The sequence below is a fragment of the Armigeres subalbatus genome, chromosome 1 (assembly GCF_024139115.2).
Source record: "Armigeres subalbatus isolate Guangzhou_Male chromosome 1, GZ_Asu_2, whole genome shotgun sequence".
NCBI lineage: Eukaryota > Metazoa > Arthropoda > Insecta > Diptera > Culicidae > Armigeres > Armigeres subalbatus.
In genome coordinates, this window is record NC_085139.1 from 209,085,931 (window position 1) to 209,110,636 (window position 24,706).

At 41.0% G+C, this 24,706-nt stretch overlaps 1 non-coding gene and 1 pseudogene across 1 annotated transcript; one reads left to right on the forward strand and one right to left on the reverse strand.

The window, feature by feature from the left end:
• LOC134206953 (serine protease 1-like) overlaps positions 1-20,012 on the reverse strand; it is a 77,921-nt pseudogene extending 57,909 nt beyond the window's left edge.
• Positions 10,915-10,985, forward strand: Trnag-gcc (transfer RNA glycine (anticodon GCC)). Its single transcript has one exon. It is a non-coding gene; the product is annotated as a tRNA-Gly (tRNA).
• Positions 20,013-24,706: the final 4,694 nt, after the last annotated feature.

The window sequence follows — 24,706 nt, forward strand, 5'->3', positions numbered from 1 at the left end:
GTCGCACCGGGCATGGCAGAGGGAGGGTCTTTATTCATACGTTCGTATGCAGTTTGGCGCTGTAAGGGCGACGTCATGATAGGGATACGTCCTGGCTGAAAATGAATCTGGTGCTTACATACTCTGATTTTATGAGTTATCAATATGAGCTACGCTTGCAGTCAGGAATTGATAGAAGAGGGCTATAATGAAGGTGCACGATGCCGTTATCTTGATATATTCGACGTTGATTATATATTTTGTTTGTGTAAAAATTTTACGACTGCTCTTGGTAGAATAGGTACGTAATTAAAGTGACTTCATTTGGGGGGTGTGCAACATTAAACATAATTTTAAAAACATGATTGGGAAACATATTTTCTACAAAGATTGGATTGCGTTATAAATAATCATTTTTGGCATGTAAGAAAATAATTCTGTTCACTGAATCTACAACGAAGTTTGATGTCGACTGTTCAAGTTTGTTTCGTGAAGCTCTAGGACCTATTATAAACCCATCAAGTCTATCAGCAGCACATGCAGCGCAAAAAAACCACAAAACTGCACTGACGACGAATAGGTAGATGCGGGCTAGGTAGACTGGCACTCGACCGCACACCACCAGCCTGCGCTAATGGTATGCGATATCACACTTTTTCCTAACGAAACGAAACGAAACGAAATTTAAAGTGTCTATGTTGATTCGGATCGAAACGAAACGAAATATAGATTTACTTTCGAGACTTCGAAACGATACGAAATCAAGGTTCATTAATTTCGAAATTTTTCGAAACGAAACGAAATTTTATTTTTTTCCGCGGAATTTTTATTAAATTGGTTTTACATTATGTACGCAATTCTGATTTCGCTTTTTCGAGGTCAAATAACAGTTTTGCGACCAACAGAGTTATAATAACAGAAGAGGCAGTCTGTGATAAATCGCTGCATTCTCGCCGCATGTGATGAATCGGCGATAAGGCAATACCCCAGCATTTGTGCCGCTTTCAAAGGAATTCATCGTGGAGCGTGTGCTCCCGAATCTGATCAATTTTATATCAGTAAGTATATAAAAACATAGAAATTGGGAGATTTTTCATATACGGATTCAAAATTCGTTTTAAAACCTTACTTCACTTAAGATTATATAATTATGCTGAAGCACAGTGGCGCCGTGAGTAAATCCTTCGCACTAGAAGTTCACCCTACTACACATTTTAAAATCCAGCCTCTGAAATGAGTTATTGGCAAACTACTAAACGATCGCACCCAGATTACTAAATGCTCTAAAATAAAATGGATTATTAGAAGCCCACGGAATTTTTTTTCTACAAACCTCAAAAGATTAATTGAAAACTGAAGAAAAACAGATCTGCCTCGTCGTTAATTCTAAGCTCTCATAACAGGGTGGCCATCGAACCGGGAAAAACGGGGAAAGCAGGAAAAAGACGGGAAATTGAAGTCACCGGGAAAAAGCGGAAAAAACTGGGAATTCTGGACATGTACCGGGGAAAAAAAAATGTCAAGTTACATTCAAAATTCTTCAAAGTTTTAATGAAGTTGATATAAAGAAAAAAGTTAATCTTTGATGTTTATTACTCAGTCAAATTCTAACTGAATTATTTGATTTTAGTAGATGTACAAATATTGTGTTATGAAGCAAGCCTAGAATTGAATATCAAAATTTTCATTCTTTTGAGTGAATGTATTTTTGAGTTAATTTTCTAATGTTCAAGCTTGCCTTTAGATGAGGTAATTCTATTATTTTTTTTGCAATTTTCAATTTCACATCATTCGAAAAAAAATAATAATACGGTGATAAATATTTATGTTTGCTCACGAACTCGCTGGGCAGACACCTCTGCCGGGTTGGTGGCCGGATCCTTCGGTAGAAGAATCGGCAGGGAACGATCGGTAGCTCGACGGTAGGGGGTAATTAACTCTATAGCCTTGAAAAGGGCTGAGTGGCTTCTGTCGGTGGAGTGAAAGGCGCTTTCAACTTATACTTATACGATATATTTTCTTCTCTTGTGCGGTATATAATGTATGAAAACTGAATGAATGAAATTTTTGATTGACACTTCTTAAATAGTTGGCTGATGACTGGGTTGCGTGTGCTGGTTTTGAGAATGATGGCTAACTGGGCGTGGCTTATCACTCGTTGTCGTTGGCTAGACTGTCGGCTTCTTGGGTGCATGTTCGATCACGTTTACAACAGTGTGGTGAGAAAACCAAACACAAACGATGTGGTGTGTGGGGGAAAGGGTAGGCATTAGGCTGGTACCGGAGCCGATATTCTCGCGGTGGATTTATGATGGTAGAAAGGGGAGAAGGGTCTTAAACAAACTGTTTCGCGTTGGCGCGAACAATTTATGTTAACACTGTTCAAGAATTGCTTAAAATTGTATTTAAAAATTATACAAATCATTGAAAAGCGAAACTTTGTGATTTTGTCCGCAATATTTTAAAGAGCAAAATATTTCTAGTTTAGTTTTTTTCTTCAACTAACCTAATTATAAAGATTCTTAGACAATCATACGATTTCTTTGATGTTCACTTTGAATTGGTAGATCCATAACCATTTCTGAATGTTAATAAGAAAAATCAAATAAATTGATTAAACCACACGTTAAAACCTTACCAATACCGTACCTTTAATTTCTTCCACACTAACAGCCCCAAAATCTCCCATGGTACCTATGAGAGGTCGTGGAGTTCTCTACACAAATTTTATTCATAAATTATCGTTATACTATTATTAAAAACCATTTTCAACACAGATCAGCCTTAGCTGTCGATTACCAGAAGTGTGCGTTTCGAATCCGCTTGTATTGTTCGGCTGCGTAGAGAGGGATCTTATTTATCCGAACCTCCTGGACTTTTGGACGATTTGACCCGAAACCGCCACTTAACGTATAATCAATACTCATGCGAACCGATCCATGGCCATGATGACCACCGAAGGCCGCCAAGTGGCTGAATTTAGAACGAAACCAATCTCCAATACAATGTTTACATCTTTCCGAACAACTGTAACAAACGTCAACTTCCAAATTCTCATAAATTCTTAAATATCTTACTCAAATTGTGTTTCAATATACACTAGCGCCGCCAAGTGGCTGAATTCAGAACTGTACTAATCACCCAAACAACGTTTGCATTATTCCGAACAACTGTAATAAATGTCAACTTCCAAATTCTCATAAATTCCTAAATATCTCACTTTCCGTATACACTAGCGCCGCCAAGTGGCTTAATTTAGAACGAAACCAATCTCCAATACAATGTTTTCATCTTTCCAAACAACTGTAGTAAATATCAACTTTCAAATTCTCATAAATTCTTAAATATCTTACTCAAATTGTGTACACTAGCGCCACCAAGTGGCTGAATTCAGAACTGAAACAAACTCTAAAACAACGTTTTCATCTTTCCAAACAACTGTAATAATTGTCAGCTTTCAAATTCTCATAAGTTCCTAAATATTTTACTCAAATGATGTTTCCGTATACACTAGCACCGCCAAGAGGCTGATTTCAAAATTTATAAACTCATTTATCATGTATCATAAAAATGTTAAACTTATTAAAAAAAATTGTAAGCGAGTAATCCATTGTATTCATGACAATAATAGTTTTCAACAGCCCTGTGCTGTTGTTAAAATTTGATCAAAACCTTCAACAACCCTGTAGGCACACATCCTAATTCCGCGATGAATGGATTTATTTATCTCAAGCACTATTCGGGTAGAAGCGAGGGTAGACGCATGAATGTCTTCTTGAGGAAAGCATATTTCCACCTTCGCTACAGGCTATGCAATTACAACAAAACAAAACTCAGCTATCACCTTATTTTCAATATAACAACCAAAAACCCATCTTGATTATGGGAAAGTAATGAAACCGAAAGCACACAGCTGTTCCTATGTACGAAACAATATTGGAAGCGTAGTACTTACCGATTCGCGCCATTGTAGGGATTCTTAAATTTTATCCAAATAAACAACACTTTTGTTTCATTTTCATTTTGCTCTTCTTTTTATTTATTTTTTCTATTTTTCCTCATATCACGCACTACACTCCACACTCCAGAACATTCGTCTCAAAGACTCAAAGACAGATGTAGGAATGAAGAATAGTGAAACAAAAATTATTTAGTGATAGAGCAGTCGCACCCACTGTGTGACCGTTTCTGATACTGTAAATAGGTATTAAAAAAAATAAGCTTCATAATAAAATAGCTAAACTCGTCTTGTATTCAGTTTGCCTAAATAATTTGAGCGTGTATCGTGATACGAAGATTGCTCTCTGTGCGAGAGCATCACTGACTGAGTTGAGCAAAACCGAGAGAGCGAATCAGGTTGATATCTTCGTATGAAAGAAGAGACAAGCAGTTTTGAGACGAATGTTCTGGAGTGTGGAGTGTAGTGCGTGATATGAGGAAAAATAGAAAAAATAAATAAAAAGAAGAGTAAAATGAAAATGAAACAAAAGTGTTGTTTATTTGGATAAAAATTTAAGAATTCCTACACTCTCCTCTGTGGTAACAAAGTCTAGGCTTGTAACACCCACAGTTTGTGCGAATCAATTTAAGCTAATGCTAATATCCGAACCAGAAATCGACCCAAATTGACATTCCCCAGTTGTGCTACCCACGACTCGGAACGTGGATGCGCTTCTGCTGACGCAGTTTTGATTCAAAGATCCGATCCGTATGTAAGATCCGGATCTTTAGACTGAATGATCCAGATCTGATCCGCTCAACAAAGTGATTCGTTTTGCCCATCTCTATGAAGCATACTACATATTGTCTTGTCAACGTGGTTTTAAAGTGTTGAGCCAAGTCAAAATTAGAAAATGAATGCTTAGGTTTATTTTTTTTATTTAGTGGGATACTCAATTATGTATCCACATCTGACAGACGTATACGCAGATTGAGAACTGGTACTACTAGATCAACATTTGAAAAGGGCATAACAGCCAAAACTTCTTATTCGTCCAAAGATATGTATTCCAGATTGAAATTCACCAGACCTATAGTCTTATATACAATCAGCTCGATGAATTGAGCTATTGTCTGTGTGTCCTTGGCATATGAGAACAGCTGTTATGGTCAGTATGACAGTAATTTTAATGATCTTTCAACCCGTTCTGGATTTTTTTTTTGCAAAATCCATGCGAAGATCTAGAAATGCACACAAATCTGCAATGTTCCTTAGATTTTGTGCAAATAGTCAAAGAAGAGCTTAGCTTGATTGTAGTTGCTAATCATGATTGGCCGAGAAACAGCAAATATGCACAGCTCGCCAATTAAATAATATTCTTGGGAATTAAGATTAATTATTAATTTATTAATTATCAACTAAAAAAGTTATTCTTATTGTATACTTGCTTCAGAGTTTCCAATTCATGACCAACACCTAACGATGCTCCTTACTGTCAATTTAGGGTTAGGAACGGAAAATTAGTTTAACACTCATTGTTATAAGAGACCGAGGAATGCTCTGCATCTTCGCGAGTGCTATGGGAAAGGAATCGTCGGTTAGTTGAGAAGATAATTCATGTGAAGCTCCTTGGTAAGCGACTAAATATTTATTTCAAACGAAGTTATTTTGAAAACAAGAAAACGAAGACTGCGCTTCAAATCAATCTAACGCAAGATCAATGTGCTTCGTTTAATAAGCTTTCACAACACTATCGATTCCGCACTAAATAATTTTGTGCTCTTCGATGCGGTTCTATCACAAACGCCCGAATGACACTCGCCCGAATTACATTCGCCCGAATGACAAACGCTCGAATAGACCAAACGCCCGAAAAGACCAAACGCCCGAAAAGACCATTCGCCCGAATGGACCATTCGCCCGAAAAGACCATTCGCCCGAATGGATTATTCGCCCGAATAGACAATATGCCCGAACAAACTCTTCACATTACTTGATGAAAAGATTTTTTGTCATTGATGGAATGCAATTTATCAGTATACGTTAGATCCAGAGTATATACTATTGGATGTTAAGATGGCTAAGATTAATGCTGAGGAACGTGTCTTCCCAAATTCAAGTTTCAAGGATGTTTCTTTCTCCTCAACCAAAGTTTTGATTTTAGAAAACATCAGCGATTGGGATTACAATCAGCATACGGGAAGAATTACAGACTTTAACTTGCCTATTCAAAGTTTGTTACCTTTGCACTTTTTTCATGTTAAGATATAACAAAGGTATTGAAAGAGGTTCGAAAATCTTGCCCAAAGAACCTTATTTTTTTAAGTAAGCATGTATTATGCAAATGGGGTGTACCCGTTAGGTATAATGAACGTTATACATAAATGACCCAAAGAACAGCCCATGACATAAAGAAGGCAGAATTGTGCCAAACGACCATTATGCCTAACGTACATTATCCCTAGAAACACGTAATGTAATGTCCATTATGCCTAACGTACTTATGCCTAACGTAGCGGACTTATGTGAATGTTCGCAAATCAACGCACAAAAAGACTACTAGAGACCCACTTTTCTCCCCTTCACTATGATCGGTCTATGAAAAAACCCTAAATGGTATTCCTCGAACTTCCAATAAAATTTTAGGGTGGCACAATAAGAAGAATAACGCTTTTGAAACGAGGAAGTTCTCCGTTTTATAGCGTTCCAAAACAGTTCCAACTAGAAGAAAGAAATGGACCACTGATACCGTATGACCACTGCAGGCTAAGAAGACATATAGAATGAAAATAGCAGAAAAGAATGAAAAAGTAGAAAAGCGCTCATATATTCCAGGTGTTTGGCATATTTTTTCCTTTAATATGATTAGGAAAAATAACATGTTGTTATAGAATCTTGAGGTATACATAAATATATGACCTATTCGGGCGAGTGGTCCATTCGGGCGAATGGTCTTTTCGGGCGTTTGGTCTTTTCGGGCGAATGGAATTCGGGCGACTGTTACATTCGGGCGTTTGTCATTCGGGCGTTTGTCATTCGGGCGAATGGAATTCGGGCGAGTGTCATTCGGGCGTTTGTGATAGAATCGTCGATGCAGACATTAGTTTTATCACTTGATCAACATCACCACGATCGATTGCACAGTGGTTAAACAAATTTCTGCTACGCGAAGTAGATTTTTTTCACTTCGCGTTCTCCCGGGCTAGCTGCTGTCCCACGATCGATTCCGCATTCATATTGTGCAAATAGTAAAAAAAGATTGTACGACAATTCCCCGAAAACCAATTCCCCGAATGCAATTTTCCCGAATGAAATTTCCCCGAATAACAATTCCCCTAACGTAACATTTCCCCGAATGTAACAATTCCCCGAATGCAACATTTCCCCGAATGTAACATTTCCCCGAATTGTTTCCACAGTGCAGTTAAAACTAAAACTGAAAGAGGAATCTGCGTCATTTAACATAAAGTCACATAATTGGCTTTTGAGTTGCAGCAAAAGTGAGGATCGCGGGAAAACTCGCTTAAAAATTGTAAAAAAAAGATGCTGGGACATTGTGCCGAAGACAATTATGCCGAACCGTCATTAGGCCGAGTGAGAAGTAAGAAGTGAGAAATGAGTAATGAGTAGTGAAAAGTGAGACGTGAGAAGTGAGAAGAGCGTTATGATAAGTGAGTAATGAGAAGTGATAAATGAGAAGTGATAAATGAGAAGTGAGAAGTGAAAAGTGAGATGTGAGAAGTGAGATATGAGAAGTGAGAAGTGAGAAGTGAGAAGTGAGGAGTGAGAAGTGAGTAGTGAGTAGTGGGAAGTGAGAAGTGAGAAGTGAGAAGTGAAAAGTGAAAAGTAAGAAATGAGAAGTAAGTACAGTAAGTAAATACATAGTAAGAAGTGAAAAGTATGGAGTAAGAAGTGAGAAGTGAAAAATATGATGCAAGAAGTGTTATGTGAGGAGCGAGAAAGAGCGAAATACGAAGTGAGATGTAAGAAGGGAGAATGGAAAAATAAGGAAGAAGGGTAGAGATAAAGGAAGAAAATTAATGAGTCTTCCGGTATAAGTCGAAGGAAAGGATAAAGTTTTTTTTTATATTCACTTCGCCCGATATTAGGGGAAGACGAGTTATAATGCCTTCTTAAAATGAACACGTTTGCCCGATATAAGACAAAGAGGGTAGATAGACCCTTTTTCAATTGTACACGTTTGCCTGGAGTAAAGGAATGAGATAATGCCTTCCTTAAATGATCGCGTCTACGCAGTATAAGGACAATGGAGGAGATATTACCTTCTTTGAATGAACACGCCATTTTTTTTCGGTTTATATAATTGATATTTATTGCTAGCCGCGATCTCATATATTATAGATATAATCCAGCCATAATCCAGCCAAACTCAAAGGAAGAGACTACATTTATCACAACCTTATTGCAGGCAAATTCCTACTTCTGAAAAGGTAATTTCATTCTACTTTGGCTTATTTCGAGCTAACGCCTAACTTTAATGAATTGATCACATCTACCGTTTCCATATACCAGGTAGACACAGATTTTTAAAGAAGGAATAACATTCACTTCTTCATTATTCTGGAAAAACACCTACCTGCACAGTAGAGATCAAATTAATCCATTGCGTTATTCCGAATAGATGTACTACTTTTAAAGAAGGGATCACATTTACCATTGCCTTATCCCGGGCATACGCATTATTTTTTTAAGGATTCATATCCACGATTACAGTAACTTCTTAAGAAGAGATAGACCTTACATAGGACAGGAGTTTGATTTCACAAATTTTTCCATGATGCTTTCAAAGGGAATTTCTGTTCGCGATTCTTCTCCACCAAATAAATTCAGCCTATGTTCGACTATTAAAAAAAATGAATAGGAAAACACTTTATTATAATATCTTTATAATTTAACAATAAGATATATAATTTAACAGTAAGGAAGATCAAAGGCATACAATACTATCGAAAGATTTGGTCATGTTCGGCATCTCCAAAGAGACACTCTGGAACAAATCTTTGAACGATGCTCTGTTCGGGCGTCAATAGTCGATGACAATTATGTGTTTGCAAAAACTGCTTTATTTTCGGGGATTTGTTACATTCGGGGAAATGTTACATTCGGGGAATTGTTACATTCGGGGAAATTGCATTCGGGGAATTGTTACATTCGGGGAAATTTCATTCGGGAAAATTGCATTCGGGGAATTGGTTTTCGGGGAATTGTCGTACAATCGTAAAAAAATATCACCAAATTTAAATTTGAATCTTGGAAACACTGAAGATGTTTAATAGAAGAAAACTACATACGTATTTGTCGACTAAGAATGTGGTTATGTAGTAAGCGTTAATAGAAAAAATTGTATAACCTAAAGTTTTGCAAACAAAATTACGATTTTGTTCAGCGGCGCAGTCAAAATTTTTGATAATATAAAGTCTGGCTCAAGTTTGAATTTGTTTCGAAATTCCGCGGAATTCCGTTACATTTCGTTAGAAGCTAGCTTTTTGTAGTGAAATTTTTGCAATTTTACGAAACGAAACGAAATCAAGAAATCAGATTTCGCCATGCTCAAATTCCGCGAAATTCCGCGGAATTTCGTTTCGATCCACCTGAAACGAAATTTTTGGAAATACCGCATATGCTTAGCCTGCGCAGTTTTCGGCAAAATGTGTGAATCCCCCGAAGCCACGTGTTTTGCACTTCCGGTGGCCACCAACAAGGAGAAAAAGTCCACCGCACACCACACGGGCCAGGCAGCCAATGTTGCGAAAAACCAATAAATTATTTTTCATTTCATTCATTTCGAGTGCAATAAATCTTATGAATTGACCAAGTGCGTTCCATTCTGTTCCGGGTTGGCAGCGCAGTGCGTCGCACAACCATCGCTCGGCCTCTGATGTCGGGCGGATCGTTGCACCGTTGCGTTGTTGCGTGGCTGCCGGGCCGAATTTCGCTACCAAAAACCTAAATGAACTTTCACGGGGTCTTTTGCTGTGGTAAAAAAATGACCCCCTACACATATTGGTTTCACAGATAAACAAATTTGGTATGTAGCATCAAAATTGACAAATTTAATCTTTTATTTTGTAGGCAAGACTATTCTCTGATGAAAAGCAAAACCGTGACCAATTTGGAATGAAAATGGGTGAGGTGCTTAGTCTGCTAATCTATGCTGGTTGATGCTGCCCACCGTAGTCAGAGCTGCTCGGAAGTCGGAAGTAAACATTGTGTTCCCGCTCGAGGCACATTTACTGTCGAGAGAACGCTGCACTAAATTAAACCTATGGTTAATATTTTTTCAGAATTTACATGCGTAGTGCTTACACTTGTGCAATAGTAATGGTTTGGAATAGAAATCGTGAGCGAGAGGCACTTTCTGAAAGAAAAACTTTGGTACGAATTTCACCAAAATAAGAAGGTGAAGAAACATGTTTTTTTTAATTCAATGAGTTTATCTAAACATCAGCTTCAAATTATAGCTTATAGATACAGCAGAGCTCGAGCAAGTTTTTTAATGATTTAGCTTCTACCAATACAACTTTTCTAAATTAATCCCAGCTAATTCGCTAGTTTCGCCTAAGCAATAATTGCAATCATTCACTAATATATAAAATTTTGTATGAGTATAATAACTCCATCCACTTATTAACCACACTCGCATCGATCTTAAACCACTCCTTCTTAAAACAAATGAAACCGGTTTATTATGCGTTGCCATCGGACAACCAAGCACGAAACCAGTTCGAGTCACCTCTCTCAGCCATTATCCCCCTACAAACCAACCAACCGACCAACGTTTCTTCCACTTCGCACGCTGCGCATCGAGTCTTTCAATGTGTGCTGTTGGCTGAGTCCACAGACCTGATAACGACGCATGCGATGAGCAAGCGAATTTATTTTTAGCTATCGCCGTTGCTTAGTCGCGTCGTTTGTGCTGAACTGGTTATTGTGTGAGCCATTGCATTGTTCGATGGGACAGCAATGTGTATGAAGCATCGGTGGTTCAGTGGTAGAATGCTCGCCTGCCACGCGGGCGGCCCGGGTTCGATTCCCGGCCGATGCAATGATATTTTTTTGCTATTTATTTATTAAATATTTTCACATAACTAACCACATGTTGGAGGGAACAAACAGTTCAATGTGGTTCATCAAAAGCTTTTTCGATGTTTCCACCAATATGGTGAAAATTTAACGGGCGAGATGAAAGAATCTAAAATCGTCTAATTTTACTTGAGTGCATTTCCTGTTTTCCCCTAATTAAAACTAATTGTACAATAATTATTCATGCAAAGTTAATTGCTCATGTTGCGGGTATTAAACCACCCGTCTTGGACATTAATTTACAATGTTCTGAAAACTCAGATGTGAATAGTTCTGTGAGCCGCCGCTGACTATTTTCTCACGCCGCCGCCGCCGCCGTCAAAAATTTATCGGCGTACCGCCGTATGAAAATTGACTACGCCGTCGAATATCTTTCACCACGCCGATGGCATTTTTACTGTTAAGTTTAGATTTATCTAGCTCCTGTCGACATATTTTCTGCCAAGTACATATGACAATAATTGTTATTATTATTTTCTTTACAATTATGCAGTATTTATTCCCGTTTCCCTCAAAGTCTAGACCTAACAAAATTAAAAGTTGATAGAGAGCAAATTTTTGGAGGAATTTGTGAAAAGTTCTTGTTAAATTTTTTGTAAGAATTGCTTAACAAATTTCCAGAGAATTAATTTTAAGATATATTCATTTGTAACCGACTTTCCGGAAAAATCCCTGGATGAATGTTAGGAAACAGATTTCAGGAAGAATCCCTAGAAGAATGCGCGTAAGATTTTCTAGATCTAGTTTTCCCAATTAATTTCCACAAGAAGTTCTACAAGAATTCCTGAACAATTTCCCGGAATAATTGTCGAAGGGTGGGTTTAATGGAGTTCCATGTGAATTTCGGAAATAAGAAGAAACAGGGTTGTGTTGAATCATTCTCACACGATAATGATTGGAGTTATCATTTGATAACATCTCAGGTGTGAAAAGTAGGCGAGTTTTCCTTGGCGATAACTTTTCATATTTTGGAATCAATTGATAATAAACACAAAATTATCAATTAAATTTAAACCTTTCCAATACAAATTTAATGTCAACAATGAAGGTCATTCTGATGCTTGGCATTGTGTTTTATTGTTATGTAGAGAAATAAGTTCAAAAAATAACGGTAAGTGCTTAAATCGAGATACAATTGTTGAACGATTCTCACTCGCTAGCGAGTTTTTATCAATTGATAATTTGGATTTGTGATCGCATGAGAGTGTTGCTCATCCTCGATTATTTGAAAATTTGATTTTTCCCATGCCTGAGAAGAAATATCTGAAGAGTATCTGTGATAATTTCTGTACAGTTTACGAAGAAATTTTTTTTTCTTCTTTTCTTCTTCTTTTCATAGGTTTTTTTTAGGTACTCCAGAAACAATTTCAGGAGACAATCTATGAGTAATTATTTATTAAGTTTAAGGACTTCTTGCGGATTTCCTGACCACCTGAAACATTCATTAAGGCACTTCCGGAGGAAGTCATGATTTTTTTGTTGAGAGTATCACTGGAAGAAATCCTGTAAGAAATCCTGAAGAAACTTCCGTAAGAGTTCTTGGAGGAATTTCCAAACGAAAACGAACAAAATCCTGAAGGAACTCGCAGAGAAATTCATGGAAGAACTCCCAGATTTTCAGGAGGAATACCTGTTTAAACTTCCAAAGGACCTGTAGGAACTTCCGGGGGAATCCCTGAAAGAACTTCCGGAGGAATTCTCTAAGGAACATTTGAAGAAAATCCCGGAGGAACTTCCGGAGGAATTCCCGGAAGAACTTCCAGAGGAATTCCTGGAGGAACTTCCGGAGGAATTTCCGTAGGAACTTCCGGAGGAATTTCCGGAGGAACTTCCGGAGGAATTTCCGGAGGAACTTCCGGAGGAATTTCCGGAGGAACTTCCGGAGGAATTTCCGGAGGAACTTCCGGAGGAATTTCCGAAGGAACTTCCGGAGGAATTTCCGGAGGAACTTCCGGAGGAATTTCCGGAGGAACTTCCGGAGGAATTTCCGAAGGAACTTCCGGAGGAATTTCCGGAGGAACTTCCGGAGGAATTTCTGGAGGAACTTCCGGAGGAATTTCCGGAGGAACTTCCGGGGGAATTTCCGGAGGAACTTCCGGAGGAATTTCCGGAGGAACTTCCGGAGGAATTTCCGGAGGAACTTCCGGAAGAATTCTCGGAGGAACTTCCGGAGGAATTTCCGGAGGAACTTCCGGAGGAATTTCCGGAGGAACTTCCGGAGGAATTTCCGGAGGAACTTCCGGAGGAATTTCCGGAGGAACTTCCGGAGGAATTTTCGGAGGAACTTCCGGAGGAATTTCCGGAGGAACTTCCGGAGGAATTTCCGGAGGAACTTCCGGAGGAATTTCCGGAGGAACTTCCGGAGGAAGTTCCGGAGGAACTTCCGGAGGAATTTTCGGAGGAACTCCCGGAAGAATTTCCGGAGGAACTTCCGGAGGAATTTTCGGAGGAACTTCCGGAGGAATTTCGGAGGAACTTCGGAGGAATTTCCGGAGGAACTTCGGAGGAATTTCCGGAGGAACTTCCGGAGGAATTTCCGGAGGAACTTCGGAGGAATTTCCGGAGGAACTTCCGGAGGAATTTCCGGAGGAACTTCCGGAGGAATTTCGGAGGAACTTCCGGAGGAATTTCGGAGGAAATTCCGGCGGAGTTTCCGGAGGAACTTCCGGAGGAATTCCCGGAGGAACTTACGGAGGAACTTCCTGTTGTATTCCCGGAGGAACTTCCGGAGGAACTTCCGGAGGAATTCCCGGAGGAACTTCCGGAGGAATTCGGAGGAACTTCCGGAGGAATTCCCGGAGGAACTTCCGAGGAATTCCGGAGGAACTTCCGGAGGAATTCCCGGAGGAACTTCCGGAGGAATTCCCGGAGGAACTTCGGAGGAATTCCCGGAGGAACTTCCGGAGGAATTCGGAGGAACTTCCAGAGGAATTCCCGGAGGAACTTCCGGAGGAATTCCCGGAGGAACTTCCGAGGAATTCCCGGAGGAACTTCCGGAGGAATTCCCGGAGGAACTTCGGAGGAATTCAGGAGGAACTTCGGAGGAATTCCTGGAGGAACTTCCGGAGGAATTCCCGGAGGAACTTCCGGAGGAACTTCCGGAGGAACTTCAGGAGGAATTCTCGGAGGAACTTCTGGAGCAATTTCCGGAGGAACTTCCGGAGGAATTTCCGGAGGAACTTCCGGAAGAATTTCCGGAAGAATTCCCCGAGGAACTTTAGAAGGAATTCCCGGAGGAACATCAGGAGGAACTTCCGGAGGAATTCCTGGAGGAACTTCCGGAGGAACTTCAGGAGGAACTTCCGGAGGAATTCCCGAAGGAATTTCCGGAGGAATTCCCGATGGAACTTCCGGAGGAATTCCCGGAGGAACTTCCGGAGGAATTCGGAGGAACTTCCGGAGGAATTCCCGGAGGAACTTCCGGAGGAATTCGGAGGAACTTCCGGAGGAATTCCCGGAGGAACTTCCGGAGGAATTCGGAGGAACTTCCGGAGGAATTCCCGGAGGAACTTCCGGAGGAATTCCCGGAGGAACTTCCGGAGGAATTCTGGAGGAACTTCCGGAGGAATTCCCGGAGGAACTTCCGGAGGAATTCGGAGGAACTTCCGGAGGAATTCGGAGGAACTTCCGGAGGAATTCCCGGAGGAACTTCGGAGGAATTCGGAGGAACTTCCGGAGGAATTCCCGGAGGAACTTCCGGAGGAATTTGGAGGAACTTCCGGAGGAATTCCCGGAGGAACTTCCGGAGGAATTCCCGGAGGAACTTCGGAGGAATTCCGGAGGAACTTCGGAGGAATTCGGAGGAACTTCGGAGGAATTCCCGGAGGAACTTCCGGAGGAATTCCCGGAGGAACTTCCGGAGGAATTCGGAGGAACTTCCGGAGGAATTCCCGGAGGAACTTCCGGAGGAATTCCGGAGGAACTTCGGAGGAATTCCCGGAGGAACTTCCGGAGGAATTCCGGAGGAACTTCCGGAGGAATTCCGGAGGAACTTCCGGAGGAATTCGGAGGAACTTCCGGAGGAATTCGGAGGAACTTCCGGAGGAATTCCCGGAGGAACTTCCGGAGGAATTCGGAGGAACTTCCGGAGGAATTCGGAGGAACTTCGGAGGAATTCCCGGAGGAACTTCGGAGGAATTCGGAGGAACTTCGGAGGAATTCGGAGGAACTTCCGGAGGAATTCGGAGGAACTTCCGGAGGAATTCGGAGGAACTTCCGGAGGAATTCCCGGAGGAACTTCCGGAGGAATTCCCGGAGGAACTTCGGAGGAATTCGGAGGAACTTCGGAGGAATTCGGAGGAACTTCCGGAGGAATTCCCGGAGGAACTTCCGGAGGAATTCCCGGAGGAACTTCCGGAGGAATTCCCGGAGGAACTTCGGAGGAATTCCGGAGGAACTTCCGGAGGAATTCCCGGAGGAACTTCCGGAGGAATTTCGGAGGAACTTCCGGAGGAATTCCCGGAGGAACTTCCGGAGGAATTCGGAGGAACTTCCGGAGGAATTCGGAGGAACTTCCGGAGGAATTCCCGGAGGAACTTCGGAGGAATTCCGGAGGAACTTCGGAGGAATTCCCGGAGGAACTTCCGGAGGAATTCGGAGGAACTTCCGGAGGAATTCGGAGGAACTTCGGAGGAATTCCCGGAGGAACTTCCGGAGGAATTCGGAGGAACTTCCGGAGGAATTCGGAGGAACTTCCGGAGGAATTCCCGGAGGAACTTCCGGAGGAATTCCCGGAGGAACTTCCGGAGGAATTCGGAGGAACTTCCGGAGGAATTCCCGGAGGAACTTCCGGAGGAATTCCCGGAGGAACTTCGGAGGAATTCGGAGGAACTTCCGGAGGAATTCCCGGAGGAACTTCCGGAGGAATTCGGAGGAACTTCCGGAGGAATTCGGAGGAACTTCCGGAGGAATTCGGAGGAACTTCGGAGGAATTCGGAGGAACTTCGGAGGAATTCCCGGAGGAACTTCGGAGGAATTCCCGGAGGAACTTCCGGAGGAATTCCCGGAGGAACTTCGGAGGAATTCCCGGAGGAACTTCCGGAGGAATTCGGAGGAACTTCGGAGGAATTCGGAGGAACTTCCGGAGGAATTCGGAGGAACTTCGGAGGAATTCCGGAGGAACTTCCGGAGGAACTTCGGAGGAATTCGGAGGAACTTCCGGAGGAATTCGGAGGAACTTCCGGAGGAATTCGGAGGAACTTCGGAGGAATTCCCGGAGGAACTTCGGAGGAATTCTGGAGGAACTTCCGGAGGAATTCGGAGGAACTTCCGGAGGAATTCTGGAGGAACTTCGGAGGAATTCGGAGGAACTTCCGGAGGAATTGGAGGAACTTCCGGAGGAATTCCCGGAGGAACTTCCGGAGGAATTCGGAGGAACTTCGGAGGAATTCCCGGAGGAACTTCCGGAGGAATTCGGAGGAACTTCCGGAGGAATTCCCGGAGGAACTTCCGGAGGAATTCGGAGGAACTTCGGAGGAATTCCCGGAGGAACTTCCGGAGGAATTCGGAGGAACTTCGGAGGAATTCCCGGAGGAACTTCCGGAGGAATTCGGAGGAACTTCGGAGGAATTCGGAGGAACTTCCGGAGGAATTCCCGGAGGAACTTCGGAGGAATTCCCGGAGGAACTTCCGGAGGAATTCCCGGAGGAACTTCGGAGGAATTCCCGGAGGAACTTCCGGAGGAATTCCCGGAGGAACTTCCGGAGGAATTCGGAGGAACTTCCGGAGGAATTCGGAGGAACTTCCGGAGGAATTCGGAGGAACTTCCGGAGGAATTCCCGGAGGAACTTCGGAGGAATTGGAGGAACTTCGGAGGAATTCGGAGGAACTTCCGGAGGAATTCCCGGAGGAACTTCCGGAGGAATTCGGAGGAACTTCCGGAGGAATTCGGAGGAACTTCGGAGGAATTCCCGGAGGAACTTCCGGAGGAATTCGGAGGAACTTCCGGAGGAATTCCGGAGGAACTTCGGAGGAATTCCCGGAGGAACTTCCGGAGGAATTCCCGGAGGAACTTCCGGAGGAATTCCCGGAGGAACTTCGGAGGAATTCCCGGAGGAACTTCGGAGGAATTCGGAGGAACTTCCGGAGGAATTCCCGGAGGAACTTCCGGAGGAGTTCCCGGAGGAACTTCCGGAGGAACTTCCGGAGGAATTGGGAGGAACTTCCGGAGGAATTCCGGAGGAACTTCCGGAGGAATTCCCGGAGGAACTTCGGAGGAATTCCGGAGGAACTTCCGGAGGAATTCGGAGGAACTTCGGAGGAATTCCGGAGGAACTTCCGGAGGAATTCGGAGGAACTTCCGGAGGAATTCCCGGAGGAACTTCCGGAGGAATTCCCGGAGGAACTTTCGGAGGAACTTCCGGAGGAATTCCCGGAGGAACTTCCGGAGGAATTCCCGGAGGAACTTCCGGAGGAACTTCCGGAGGAACTTCCGGAGGAACTTCCGGAGGAACTTCCGGAGGAACTTCCGGAGGAACTTCCGGAGGAACTTCCGGAGGAACTTATTTACAAATTTTACAATTTTTACAAATTTCACAAATTTTACAAATTTTACAAATTTTACAAATTTTACAAATTTTACAAATTTTACAAATTTTACAAATTTTACAAATTTTACAAATTTTACAAATTTTACAAATTTTACAAATTTTACAAATTTTACAAATTTTACAAATTTTACAAATTTTACAAATTTTACAAATTTTACAAATTTTTCAAATTTTTCAAATTTTACAAATTTTACAAATTTTACAAATTTTACAAATTTTACAAATTTTACAAATTTTACAAATTTTACAAATTTTACAAATTTTACAAATTTTACAAATTTTACAAATTTTACAAATTTTACAAATTTTACAAATTTTACAAATTTTACAAATTTTACAAATTTTACAAATTTTACAAATTTTACAAATTTTACAAATTTTACAAATTTTACAAATTTTACAAATTTTACAAATTTTACAAATTTTACAAATTTTACAAATTTTACAAATTTTACAAATTTTACAAATTTTATACCTTTTGGGGCTAGTATGCCACCTTAAGCACTTTGTTCAGCAACTTTTGAAAAACTCTTTGTTAAAACTTGGATATGGTTTCAATACCAATTTACACTTATAAAATAAATGCAAAAAAACCTTTTTCTGAAGTGTTTTTATACAACTATTTTCGTTACATTACAAAAGTGTCATTCAAATATTGATCAACGTAAAAAATGGTCGTTTGGGATCGTCTATAAATCATGTCACGCATAAGGAGCGAGGAAACGTGATAGTCAATACCACTGTTTTTTAAGCTCTCATACAAAAAGAGTGACATGGCGGGGAGGATTGACAATTTCCTTCATTTTTCAACGTTCAGCGGTTGAATCTGTGAACCCTGGAAGTTTACGGTTCTGGTTTCTGCATGGAAAAATTGTCCACCTTTCAAATGGAGAATCATTATTTAGTGAATAGCGTGTCATGGGATTGAAATATAATTAATGGTTTTCTTGATTTCGTCTTATTATTCAAAAAAGCAAAACAAAACAAAAGAAACTTCAACGATAACAAAACAATCATTTCATGACTACTTTGTAACAAATCCTTCGTATGAAGCACTTGAGGTTCCAGTCGGACAGTTTTCTGTAACCGAATCTTCAACCGAATCCACACGTTCATAACTGCTGAGTTCCATCAGGTTTTCGTCGTTTTCTTTGTCAGGCGATCCGCAAGCTTCGACGCCATCTCCAGTTGATGTGCCGTTGACGTTAATCGGGTTGCTGCATGAAAGGTCGATGTCGGTAACATCAGCAGGTGCAAAAAGATCGTCACTGAACACTTGCCTGTTCCGGGAAACCAATCCCGTCTTGGCAAATCCGTTAATTGCGATTGTTGCGTTGCATGTTTTAATGTAAGTCTTTCCAAAAAGTTCACTCAGCTCATTTACGGCATCGTCCTAGCCTGGATTTTCCTTAAGGTATTCGTCGATTGCCCTGGAGAGATGTGTCTTTAATGGCCCCATAAAGGTTATGTGTAACGGGTTGCATCCGGTGACTACAGTGCGGCGGGAAGCTGATAACAGTCACGTGGTTCCGACTTACCTTTTCCAAAAACACAATGTTTTTGGTATGTGAGCTGTCCATCAAGCAGCAACAATATCGGGCTCGATTCAGTTGGTCGAGTATGTTTTAGGAAGTGATCGAAATATTTGTCGAAGTCAAAACCCGTCATCCATCCACTTTTGTTGCAATGAAACAATGTTTCCGATGGGGCGCCCTTCTGCAAGCCTTCTATCATTCGAGCTCTTGCAAAGGTAACATCGGTGGGACGAAAATTCCGCTCGCTGACATGGTCAAGCAAGCCGTTGCCATGATTCCGTGTTCCGCTGATGTTATTCCGCCAACTTTCTTTTTTTCTCGCAGCGCCAGAACCCGTGATTTCTTGATTTGATTTCTCTATATAATCAACCGTGTTTTCATTCTTACCGTGCAAATTGATGTTTCGTCCAAAATTGAATATTCTGCTTGGAGGGAACTTTTGTGGCTCTTAAGAAGACCGAATTTTTTTCATCAGCAACTCGATTGAATCCTTGAAGGCGAGCAGCTGACGTGGGTTCTGCAATCCTGAGAGAAAGTTCCTGGTGCCTGGTTCGGAAACCATAAAACTAATCCCAACCGGCCAGTGTTCAACCGGTTCGGTGTCTCGGTTCAACGGATGGTTTATGTTGCTGCGCTCCGCTAGCTCAAACGCAAGGCTGCGCACATCACGAGGACCAATTCCGTAGCATCGTTTTCAAGATCCAAAATGAGGTTAACCAATTCCTCCTTCTGCCGCGCGTTGAAAACATGCTCGTATCAACCCAAACTCATCTCCAAGCTGGCGCCGGGAGTGTTCTCGTTGAGCTTCAGGTACTTGGCAAGAGTCTTCCTTGGAGATTTGTGTTCTTCAGCAGCTCGTTTCACCGAACTACCTTTTTCGGTCACGGACCGCACTGCCGCTTCCATTCTGGCCGCTGGCCAACTTTTTCGGGACGAAATTCGCTGGTATTTACGCACCATCCTGCTTCACTGTGAACACAACAACTGGGTTTACGTTTTTGACAGCTTCACTCTCGAGAAAAATAACGAACATAGTAGGTGGCACTCTTGCCCCTACTAGTGGTGGCACACTTGCCCCAACATTAACAAGTTTCATAAATTAACTTTTTCTCCGAAAAAAAAGATTTTTTTGACTGGGTCATCGCTAGAAACAAATACTCTTTCATTCAATTCCACACTGCAATATACACTTTCTCGATATTTTGTTTGTATGTAATCTGACAACTAATTTGAATTGGCTGGAATATTATAAAATTGCACGCAATTTTGATGCTCATTATAAAATTGATCATAAAAAAGTGGAGATTTGACAATTCTATACAAAATTCCGTACACTATGTCTGGTAATACGATCGAATCTAGCTGTGTACCGGCTGGGTCGTTTAATACATATTTTATTGAATAAATGCCGGGTGCCTCACTTGCCCCTATGGCACACTTGCCCCAAACTCCGCTAAGCCCTTATGAAAATCAAACGTTTATCCCTTAAAGGCGCAAGGCATTTTTTTAGAAATCGACAAACATATTTTTAACGTTAACAACCATTAAAATAATTAACATTAAACGTATTTTCGGTTTGTTGTTTTAAAACAACATTGCGCATTTAATGGTTAAGGTGTTCTTAAATTTCTTAAATTCCTGGGATTCCTTTGTCCGAGTCACAAATATGTACTCAATTTGAATGAAATATATTGCAGAGAATGCCAAACCCTTCAAACAAACGATTTTATACGCAACAAAAAAGTCAGTTTAAAAATCAAAAGCCAGGTTTGCAAAAAAACAACAAAAGTAAAAAATTCCCTAAAATGAGTTAAAAGCAAATGACGAAGTTTTATTGTGCATTTCAAACTACCAACATACCTTCGCTATTCCCACCCCTCACTTTAGCCCATACCATCATTACACCTCTCGAGCGGCCAGTTGCTGGCCGTTCAATCCGACGAATACTGACGACCATCCACCAGTCCCATTTGTATCGTATATGTTGTTAAATCCAAATCAAATAAAGCATTTTCCAGTGATGCGAAAAACTCACCGTCCCATCCGCCACGGCTAACGAAACCCAACCGCCCCGTGGCATCATTGGATTGAGCCCATTGGAAACGGTGTCGAAACACACCTCAAATGGGAATCCACCGAATCATCGAGACCCCTCGCCCGCCACTTTTCCCCGTTTTCCGATTGAAAAAGGACAGGGAGTTCAAAATATGCTTTGCGCCTCGCTCTTGGCATTATACCATCATTCCCATCGAATAGATTCGTTCCGAATCCGAACGGTCACCGGCGATCTCTTTTGGCTTTTTGCCAAAGCATTGTTGCCCTGGCGTGCCATTTACACCGATTTTGGTCCAGCCAGCAGTTCCCCCACTGCCATTGGGAGGCAAAAATCATGGAAATGGATAGCAGCAGGGCCGAATGATCGGTTGTGTGGGCACCACACACACCGGTCCGAGCTGGTCACATTTTAATCCTAATTCCTGTGGGACCGATTTCAACACACTTTATGACCGACACCTGTTTTCATACTTAATATTTGCCCACCGTCTAGGTCGGGAGATTTATGGCTTGTTGAATTGGTTTGAGAGTTGTGGAATGTTTGAGGAATTTTTTTTGAGAAATTCTGTTTATACAATCCGAAGTATACATTAAAAACAATGCGTTTATTGTGAGGATAACATTGAAATTAATGTGCCGATTGATCGAATGACCAGTATTTCACGTTGTAGAAATTTCAACTAATTTGACTCGGTGATTATAATGTCGTAAAATCCCGATTAATCCATTAGTAACTAATCGATTACTCTCGATTCTTGTCGATTATTGAATCGATTAATCGTTGGGTAGTAATCGATTAAAAATTCCTCTGGCTGCAAAAGTGGGCGTAGTGTGTGACAAAATTACTGTAGAAAAGTGTTCGAAACTCCGTACGAATATAGCGGTAATTAACAAATTGACTGCCATCGAGCCCTGCAGAAGATCCCATCCCGGATCGAAACGTCAGCGATGACATAAAATTGTCAATGCTATTATTCACGATTGAAAGCCACTCTGGAAATTTGATCTACCTTCTTCTCTCTTTTTTCTTCCTTTTTCCTTCTTCCTTTTTCCTTTTGTGCCTTTCTCGTACAACAAAGTTGTACCAAAAGGCTCTAATTTCACTCTTAAAGCCAAATTTTGATAGGAGGCTCGGAGACCCATAGTGTTATATACCAATAGACTCAGCTCGAAAAAATGAGCAAATGTCCGTCTGTGTGTGTGTGTGTAGTGTATGTGTGTAGCCCCGGGATTTTTTTTGTTAAACACGTTTCATATAGAGGGAATGACGGCTTTGGCAGGTTTTGTTCTATTATTGGCAGGGTTTTTTTTATGACTGACTAAGCTCAAATTTGGCCTAAACGTTCTTTGCATATCAAAGAATATTGTGGCCAAATTTCATAAAATTTGGTCGACCAAAACCCCCTGCCAATAATAGAACAAAACCTGCCAAAGCCGTCTTTCCCCCTAGAAGAACTTGACCAATTCAAGTGCAACTTTTTTCATTCGACGGAGAAACTTTCCTAGTTGGACACTATTGTTTTTGTTTGCTAATAAATCATGCGGTTTGAATAATATTTCTATTTTTCTTATAACAAATATACTGTTTACATGCACACTTTGAATCGTTAATCAATTTAGCCGTGACGCAATCCATTACTCTCATAGTTGAGTAATTCTTGATCTACGTGATAAAATCGCATCAAAGCTTTTAACCGCCAAAATATATTGCCTCATTTTCTCAAAATTGCACGCGGCGAACCCTTCATGAAAGGTACCGCCGCGCTTTCTGCACCCCGCTTAGGGTAAGACACCCAGAAATCGCCCTCCCCCCAGTTTTCGCCCATCTATTTTAAAATCTTCATTTCTCGTAAACTAGTTGTTGAAAACAGTTACAGTTAAAAAATTTCCATACAAACATCAATCAATTATGAAAAAACCTGAGCTTTAACTGTTTCTAACAACTAGTTTTCGAGAAATGAAGATTTTAAAACAGGAGGGCGAAAACTGGGGGGAGGGTGATTTCTGGGTGTCTTACCCTACTTGATTCTTGTGGGTGAATAGCATTGCGGTGTATCGTTTGGCGCGGCCGTACCTTTCGACAGTCATTCGCCGCGTGAAGTTTTGTGCAAGTACACATTTGGGAACATTACAAACGCCGCGCAGTGTATCATATCCAGAAAATCTGACAATAGGCAATTTACGTTGCATTTACCATACTAATTCGAATTCAACAAAAGATAATAACTAAAATATCTTTTAATTCAACACATTGAATCGAGAAAGGCATAATCACCACTGGGGGATAAATTTGGTTTTTTTAGGCCGATACAAATATTAAAAATCCATTTTGTCTCCCCCCCCCCTCGGATTTTTTTGCCAAAAAATAATATTTTGAGGGGGCAACAAAATAAAATTCGGACAATTTTAAGGATTTTCAAAACATTCTTTAACAAATCCGAGAAGTTTTTTGATTTTTTTTGTTTTAATATTTATTTTTTTTTATCCCCCCCCCCTTGACCTTTCGGAGACCAGTAGGACAAAAAGTCAATTAAATATTTGTAACGGCCTAAAAATTGAGTAAAAAAATGTCACTCATTTTTCAGGCACTTATCCTTAATCGATTCATTCGACGCAGAATACTCTCCCATTGTTTCCTATTGAAAATTGGCCAGATCGGACTATGGGCTCAAGAGTAATGGACAAAATACTATTTTTATAATGCACGAGAAAGGCACCATCACCGCTAGGTGGATTAATCAGGGTTTTCTCCTTCCTTCTTATTCCTTTGTTCTTCCTTCCTTCTTCCTTTTTCCTTCTTCTTTCTTTGTTCTTCCTTCTCCCTTTTTCCTTCTTCTTTCTTCTTTCTTGACTCTTTCTTTCTAACTTCACACTTAATAAGGAAACATACTTCAACCATTCGGTCAAATGGCATTCGGCCAAATGACCCTTAACCGATTTTTGGAACAATTTTGGTCAAATACTGCGCCCAACAGGTGAAAAGGATTCCGATCTATCTGATGGAATCGCCCTTTTCATAACTAGTTCAAAAGCGAAAGTATTAGCACACAGAAAAGATGTTTTTTTTCCAAAAATTGTAACGGCAAAATTAAAGTAGTACTCATAGTCACCTATAGGTTACGCTTAGATGCATCACGATTATGACACATGTATCGTTTGAAACCCAGTAGTGTATGATAATAAACTTAACCATAAAACAATGAGTCGCAAGTGCGAATGCTTCTGGCGAACTAATCATCAAGGAAATTCGATCAGAAAACCTTTCCACAGCTTTCCGGAATCTGAAGATTTGTGAGTGTTATTGAACTATTGCTTTACATAATGCCTAGCTCACATCATGGCGAATTAAGATGTCAAATGTGGATGGAGGAATGCCCCTTCCCACCTTGCAACGAAACAATTCAACGCCTATGGTGCTAAAGCATTCGTTAATAGAAAAATTTGCTCTGATCATTTATTGCCAGCAGGTTACTGTTATGAGCACAGGGAAGACAGAGGATGAGTTGGGTACTTGAAGAAATGGTCACAAAATCAATCATTCTAGG